Source organism: Gymnodraco acuticeps, unplaced genomic scaffold, assembly GCF_902827175.1.
Source record: "Gymnodraco acuticeps unplaced genomic scaffold, fGymAcu1.1, whole genome shotgun sequence".
In the NCBI taxonomy this organism is placed as follows: domain Eukaryota; kingdom Metazoa; phylum Chordata; class Actinopteri; order Perciformes; family Bathydraconidae; genus Gymnodraco; species Gymnodraco acuticeps.
This window is the reverse complement of record NW_022989768.1, coordinates 40,659-47,754: the sequence shown is the minus strand read 5'-3', so window position 1 is coordinate 47,754 and position 7,096 is coordinate 40,659. Positions and strand designations below refer to the sequence as shown.

At 39.8% G+C, this 7,096-nt stretch overlaps 1 long non-coding RNA gene across 1 annotated transcript; it reads right to left on the bottom strand.

Annotated features, from left to right (window-relative positions):
- Nucleotides 1-3,399: 3,399 nt before the first annotated feature.
- Nucleotides 3,400-5,211, bottom strand: LOC117548010. Its single transcript, XR_004569278.1, has 2 exons — nt 4,467-5,211; nt 3,400-4,319 (listed from the first exon to the last, which is right to left on the bottom strand). It is a non-coding gene; the product is annotated as an uncharacterized LOC117548010 (long non-coding RNA).
- Nucleotides 5,212-7,096: the final 1,885 nt, after the last annotated feature.

The following is a 7,096-nucleotide window of genomic DNA, read 5'->3' as shown; positions in this document are numbered from 1 at the left end:
CATGGTGTAACATATCAAAATGTTCAGTCTCTGGTCTTGCTAGAAATGCAATGTCACTCACCTTAGAGCACTGTCTTATGCAACACACTCTCACTCCCTAAGCGTCCAGGAGCGACGTTTGGTCAGTGTCCGTGGCGTCCAGTTGTGACGCTCCTAGGCTCCTTCAGCGTCATAAAGGGACGCAAATAGCTTTCAACTGATTGCAATGTATTCCCATCTGCGGCGGGATTTGACACTCATGGAAGCACGGCATTCGTTTGTGTCGGCTGCCCTTAAAGGCAATGTGAGCGTCCATTCCCATTGGATAACGGAGAATTGTACACCCGGAAGTAAGTATTCCTCTTACTGTCGATTGATTTTACAGTGATATCTGCACTACTCATCGACTAAAAAACACCAGATTATCCTTGTTAATTACACAACATTGATTGGTTTAAATTGTGTGCAATGCTTTTGTATTTTTCCCCTTCGATTCGGAGAAACAAATATTTTTTCGGAGTAAAGGATGGCAGAAGACACTACACTACCCAGAATCCCCAGCTATCGTTTGGACTACACCATGTGCTCTGTTTGACAAACCCCGTTTTTTTTCACCATTCATTCCAATGGCTGGCGTTTATGTCACGTGATCTTCAAATTTCTCCCTGCAGAAAAAGAAAACATGGCCGAACTTCGTTTTATTCTCGGTGGAAAATGCCTATTTTAAAGTTAGTTTGGCCATTAAAATGCGTTTTGATGTCATTTGATGCGAGAAATATGAGTTGTTATTTCAGATTATTTGTGCAGTGGATGTACATGATCTTTAGTTTGCTAGTTATTACGAAGATTACTTCAGGAAATCGCGACGTTTTCATTGTTACCAAGGTGGTTGCTAGGGACGCTGCTATCGATACTATTTCTGTTATGTTGTGTAACTGTTTAATGGTGTTATCTTTATTGCTACCCCCTTCCCCGTCAATGTATAGTGTTGGTCCACAGCGCAAACATATTAGTTTAACAAAATCCGCATCTAAAGATAGCCTACGTTATTTTTCCCCTGTGCAATTCCAGTCTCACAGCACATCGTCATTAACAAATACCGGAAACAGACCGAAAACATTTAAAAAAAATTAAAAATACTTTATTCCGAGTGTGCTTGCTTTTCTCTTTGAAACTCATCACATAAGGGCATTGTAATACACGGTTCGGCTGCATTAAATATTACATATCTGCCATAGTTCTGTATTTATAGAGCCCTGATGAGAAGACTTCTAGACAAACATGAGGAACTGAAAACGTGAATATATCAGCCATTAAACAACATCTTACATTTATTTTTCACACAATACGTCTCCTTGCAGTATCAACACTAATTCGGCTGACTTTTATATTTGATCCAATTGGTAGATAGGCTGTATTTACACCATAAAGGTGCACAGCTGATATAAAGGGACACCTAGTGGTTAAAGCATGTTATTGAATTTCATTATTTTTATTATTAGATATTAATAGGATCCCTATAAAGTATATTCATTACTCGTTATTCTCTACTAATAGTTAATTAAAGACTGTATATAATAACTATTTTGCACATCCCTTTCAAGATTTCAAGATTTTCTAAGGTTTATTGACATATCATATAGGCCTACACAACTATGGTGTAGTTCTGCATTGAATGAAAAACTTGGGTCGCAGGTTCCTCAATAGTGCATTACAAGACATCTATCAATATTTGTGCATACCTCCAGCAATGTAAACTATGTTGAAGCACTTATTTTAACTGATATTATACATAATGTATTATACTCTTATAAGATGTATGTAGATATTTCATCTCCGGCCTTGTCAGGTATTGAACAATCAATAAATAAAGCACACAGAATTGTTAAATATAAAACACAGAATTTGTGTGATTATACTAAATGATTTACAAATAAACACCACTGCATATTTACAACTGTTACACATGCTGATGTAACGCAAATGTTCCAACTTGGGATCAATAAAGTATATCTTATCTTAAGCTGATCGATGGCTACATGCCATATTTGCAAAATGTGCCTCTGAACCTTGACAAGTGCATGTTTCAGGCTTATCAATTAATGTAATGTTATCAATTAACAACAGGGGTCACAAACATAAGACCAGCTGTTAAATAAAGCTCTTCTGACCTTAGCTGGCATGTGTGTATATATATTAATGCTGCCCATTATGGGCACAAGCAATTTTCACCCATTTATTAATTATATGTTTTAAATTTGAGTGTTTCCTACCCCCTAAACCTCCAGGGATGTACACAGTTTAATACTGGCAACTTCTTATTATGGGAAATACGAAAACGTCTTTTAAAACTACAACTCCCAGTAGAGACGTGCCATAGATAGAGAACATGTTGCGAAACAGAATAGCCAGCATGTGTAGTTCTGGGGACGGGGTTGGCGAGGGGGGGACGTGGTGGACCCGTTCAAATCCAGTTTTGGACAGTCTGCCGTGGTTCCATCCCATTTCAAGTGCTGTTCGAGAATCGGCATAACCCTCGGAGCACACTCTCCAATCACAGAGCTTGAGGACTATCACGGGGTTTGTCAAACAGAGCACATGGTGTAGTCCAAACGATAGCTGGGGATTCTGGGTAGTGTAGTGTCTTCTGCCATCCTTTACTCCGAAACAATATGTGTTTCACCGAATCGAAGGGGAAAAATACAAAAGCATTGCACACAATTTAAACCAATCAAGTTTGTGTAATTAACAAGGATAATCTGGTGTTTTTTAGTCGATGAGTAGTGCAGATATCACTCTAAAATCAATCAACAGTAAGAGGAATACTTACTTCCGGGTGTACAATTCTCCGTTATCCAATGGAAATGGACGCTCACATTGCCTTTAAGGGCAGCCGACACAAACGAATGCCGTGCTTCCATGAGCGTCAAATCCCGCCGCAGATGGGAATTCATTGCAATCAGTTGAAAGCTATTTGCGTCCCTTTATGACGCTGAAGGAGCCTAGGAGCGTCACAACTGGACGCCACGGACACTGACCAAACGTCGCTCCTGGACGCTTAGGGAGTGAGAAGTGTGTTGTCTTATGAGATACTTAGCTTAGAAATCAGATTTTTGGAAAACTTAAAAACTCTTGTGAAAACACAGCTGTACTCATGTCATCCATTTTTTTTGGTGTTTCAGATTTGGTTTACCAACGTTTTTGGTTCACAAAAGTAGTGAAATATATGAATTACACTATAGGCCTATATAAATGTGTTGTTCATGTCTAAAATGAAAATGTGTAAATTAGAATTTGGAGTAAAATAGTTCTATCACTCTACTTTCACCACAGAAAAGTTACATCAGGACTGATTCATGACTTCATATTCCAATACTGAGGTTCATGTGATGTGTACAAATACAAATTGAGCATTACAACTTTTTTTTTCAACCAACTATTTATGTTAACATAAGAAACTGTAAAATCTCAATATTTACAATACAGGGTTCATACACTTTTTCACCAATGATTTTAAATGACTTTTCCATGACCAAAGAAATGACTCTTTCATATTCGAAATATTGAATATGTTACAACACAGTTTGCATTTAGCACGTCTTGGGTCAATGTCTTTTGATAACCACAATTACTTATTCTTTAGAAGCCATACAGTGTTGAAACTGCACTTCCCTGGCATCTTTATATCAAATAGTAGCTCCTGTAGACTAGAGGGCATGATTGTAAACATCTCTCACCAGCAAAATACTGCCACAGTTGCCATTTTACATTTCATTATAAGATACAGTATTTATTGTCATTATAGTATTACTATTTCGGCGATTAGATAACATATAAATTATATTTGATGCAACTTTAGTTCTATTTCCATGACTTTTCCAAAACTTTGGGAAAAATATTGCATTCCATGACTTTTCCAGGTTTTTAATGACCGTACAAACCCTGACAATATCAGAACTTTCTCAACCAACTATTCATTATAAATGTAAAGACAGGGGGAGCAGTGCCATGGTCTTTGTCTTTCTTCCAAGACAGTGGGTCTGGCTGCTGTGTAGGTGGGGGTGATGGTGCATGGGCTGCTGGTGGCTGTGTCGGCGGGAGGGAGGTGTGCTAGGCGAGACTTCTTTGCTGGCTGGGTTGATCGTGATGGCTGTGGTGGAGGCTTTTGTACCGAGGTGTATCTTAATCTTGTGGCAGGCACAGATGGAGGTGGAGGCTGCTGTAGTGATGCTGGTCCTCTGGTCCTTGGTGGTGATGGCTCTGGTGTAGGCCCTTGAGCCACGGTAGATCTTGAACTGGGTGCAGGCACAGATGGAGGTTCTTGCTGCTAGGCCCAGCAGCTGTGAAATCGGAAAGAAATACAGGACAATAATTACTACTAAGTTAATTAAAATATAAAGTTCAAGTGGAATGTTTCTCCCCTCTCTCTCTCTATTTAACTATGTTACACCCACACAATGAAAGTACACTATTACTGTAATATTTACCTATCTTCAAATGGATCCTTGTTGTTGTTGCTGTATTCTCCAGGTTCTGATGCTCCATCTCCACTGCTGCTAGTGTTACAAGTCCGCTGTGCAGAGCTGCATATTGCATTCCATGACTTTTCCAGGTTTTTAAATGACCGTACGAACCCTGACAATATCAGAACTTTCTCAACCAACTATTCATTATAAATGTAAAGACAGGGGGAGCAGTGCCATGGTCTTTGTCTGTCTTCCAAGACAGTGGGTCTGGCTGCTGTGTAGGTGGGGGTGATGGTGCATGGCAGGGCTCAAGCTTAAGGACGTCCCGTCGTCGAAAAAAATGGTGTCAAGGAGGATAACAAATAATTTTGGGACGAGAGTTAAAATAAAAATACCCTGCTAACTCTACTACAAACGGCGATGAAAATGAAACCGACTGCACGTTTTGTGTAGCACACAGTTATTAAACCTCCTTGTCAACATAAACACCATGATAAACACACACGCACAAAACATTTAGAAACCCGCGAAATACACACATGTAGCTACAGCTGTGCCCGCATTCTATGTACTAAGTGTGTGTATTTCGCAGGTTGAGTGATGTACAATGGCCTCCCGTGGAGGAATTCTGAAATGTTTTACCATTACATCACAAAAACGCACAGCAGAACCAGACCCTGGAGCACCGGCCTCTTTATTTACTTACTCCTCTTCATCCCCTATGGGTAATAAGTAGGGATGCACGATAATTATCGGTCCGATATTAGGAATTATGACATCATCCCGATAAACCCGATACCAGTATTAATAGCCCCGATAATATACAATATATTTGTTTGGGTAAGAAAGAAAAAAATACTGCGGTGTGGGTGGATTGGGATGAGGGGCGCTTGTTTTTCACTCGGCTCCTCCCGTTTTGCCAGTACTGTGGTATTAGTGGTTTAGGAAGAGGGGAGTTCTTCACAAATCCAGCGCTCCCTAACTCATGCCTGGCTGTGACGTAAATGGTGTGCGGCCGTGAAGCCAGGACAGTAAACAAACATGTCGTCGGTGGTATGGGCGTTGGAGCTATGTGCAACTCACGGCATATGCTCGAACCGGAGCTGCCTGGACGCTGCAATCATGTTGCGCACTATCCGTGCTGAGTGTGCTGACTTTTCGTACAATGTCCCACTGTCTGGCTTCCAGCATAAAGTCAAGTGCTCGGCGCAGTTGTGGCGAAATGTCGCTCCTCTGTTTTCATTTACACAGCTCCTTATATCCGTTAGCGCAGCTAGCTAGCACCAGATGCTAACAACAACAATGCACGTAAGGTCTCTCTCTCGCTCGTGCCATACATACACACACCCTCCCGGTCCTCCAGATGGCCAGTGTTGAGATCTCCATATGAAGTGAATACTTAAAACGAAAGTTAATTATAAATCATATATGAAGTGAATACTTAAAACGAAAGTTAATTATAAATCATATATGATCAATCATATTCTTGTATAAACCCATAATGAGAATGCTTCTTGATGGTATTTGAATATGTATGTATGCTTACAATTTTATCTGTTGCTATTTGATAACTTGCGTTTTGAAAAGAGGGTGTTGAGAGTTTTCATAGTATGTTTAATACTTAAAACGAAAGTTAATTATAATCAAATATAATCAATTATATTCTTGTATAACCCACAATGAAAATACTTCATATTTTAGGTTTTTCTATAGTTACAGTATAAACAAAACCAAGTGGTTTGTTTAGTTGAGTGTAAGGCCTATAAGAGTTATGGGTGTCTCTGATAAGAGAGTAGGCTGTTTTTTCCCTCTCCTCTGACAGCAGTTCACAGGGAGGGGGGCTCCTGACTGAAGGAGAAAAACATTGAGGCGTCAAAAAGTTGGTTATGTCATAGACATAGAATATGTCTGTTCATGTCCTGTTTTCTACACAAACATGGGAAGGTGTGTCTTAGGCCATAGCCAATAGAAGATGTTGGTTGGGAATAGAGGAGTTGTTTGTTTTTTGGGGTTTCGATCCGGTTTTTTGAGCATACAGAGACTGGTTTTTTGAGAGAGCGCGAGAGAGAGGGGGGTTTCCCCTGGTATACTCTCTCCCGGTAGGCTTTGTCCTTCAGAGCTGGGTTAATAGCTCTCGGTAAGGTCCTCTCACACTTGGTAAATATCTCTCAAATTTCTTGGTTGTTGGCTGAGTGGAATGATTTGATGAGAGATGTGTTTGTGAATATTAGAACCGCCACCTGTGAGGACCTTCCTCCGAATTAATGCGGACAGGAATGGGTTTTTGAATGTTATTCCGCCGTCTGTGTCGGAAAAAGTGTATGAATATTAGAACCGCCACCTGTGAGGACCTTCCTCCGAATTAATGCGGATAGGAACGGGTTTTTGAATGTTATACCCGCCGTCTATGTCGGAAAAAAGGTATGAAACTGATGTGAATTGATTTGGTGAATAAAAAGTTGAACGCGCTTTTTATTGTCACCGGTCTTTTTATGAGGAAATACCTCTAAATTCTATCGGGAGAATTTTAAAATGTCACAACTGAATTGGGCAGTTGAAATTAAACATTTTGGTAATAAATGTAAGACTGTGAATTAAAGTTTCATATTTGAACATGATCACAGCACCATTTTTTTTAGTATGATTATAAT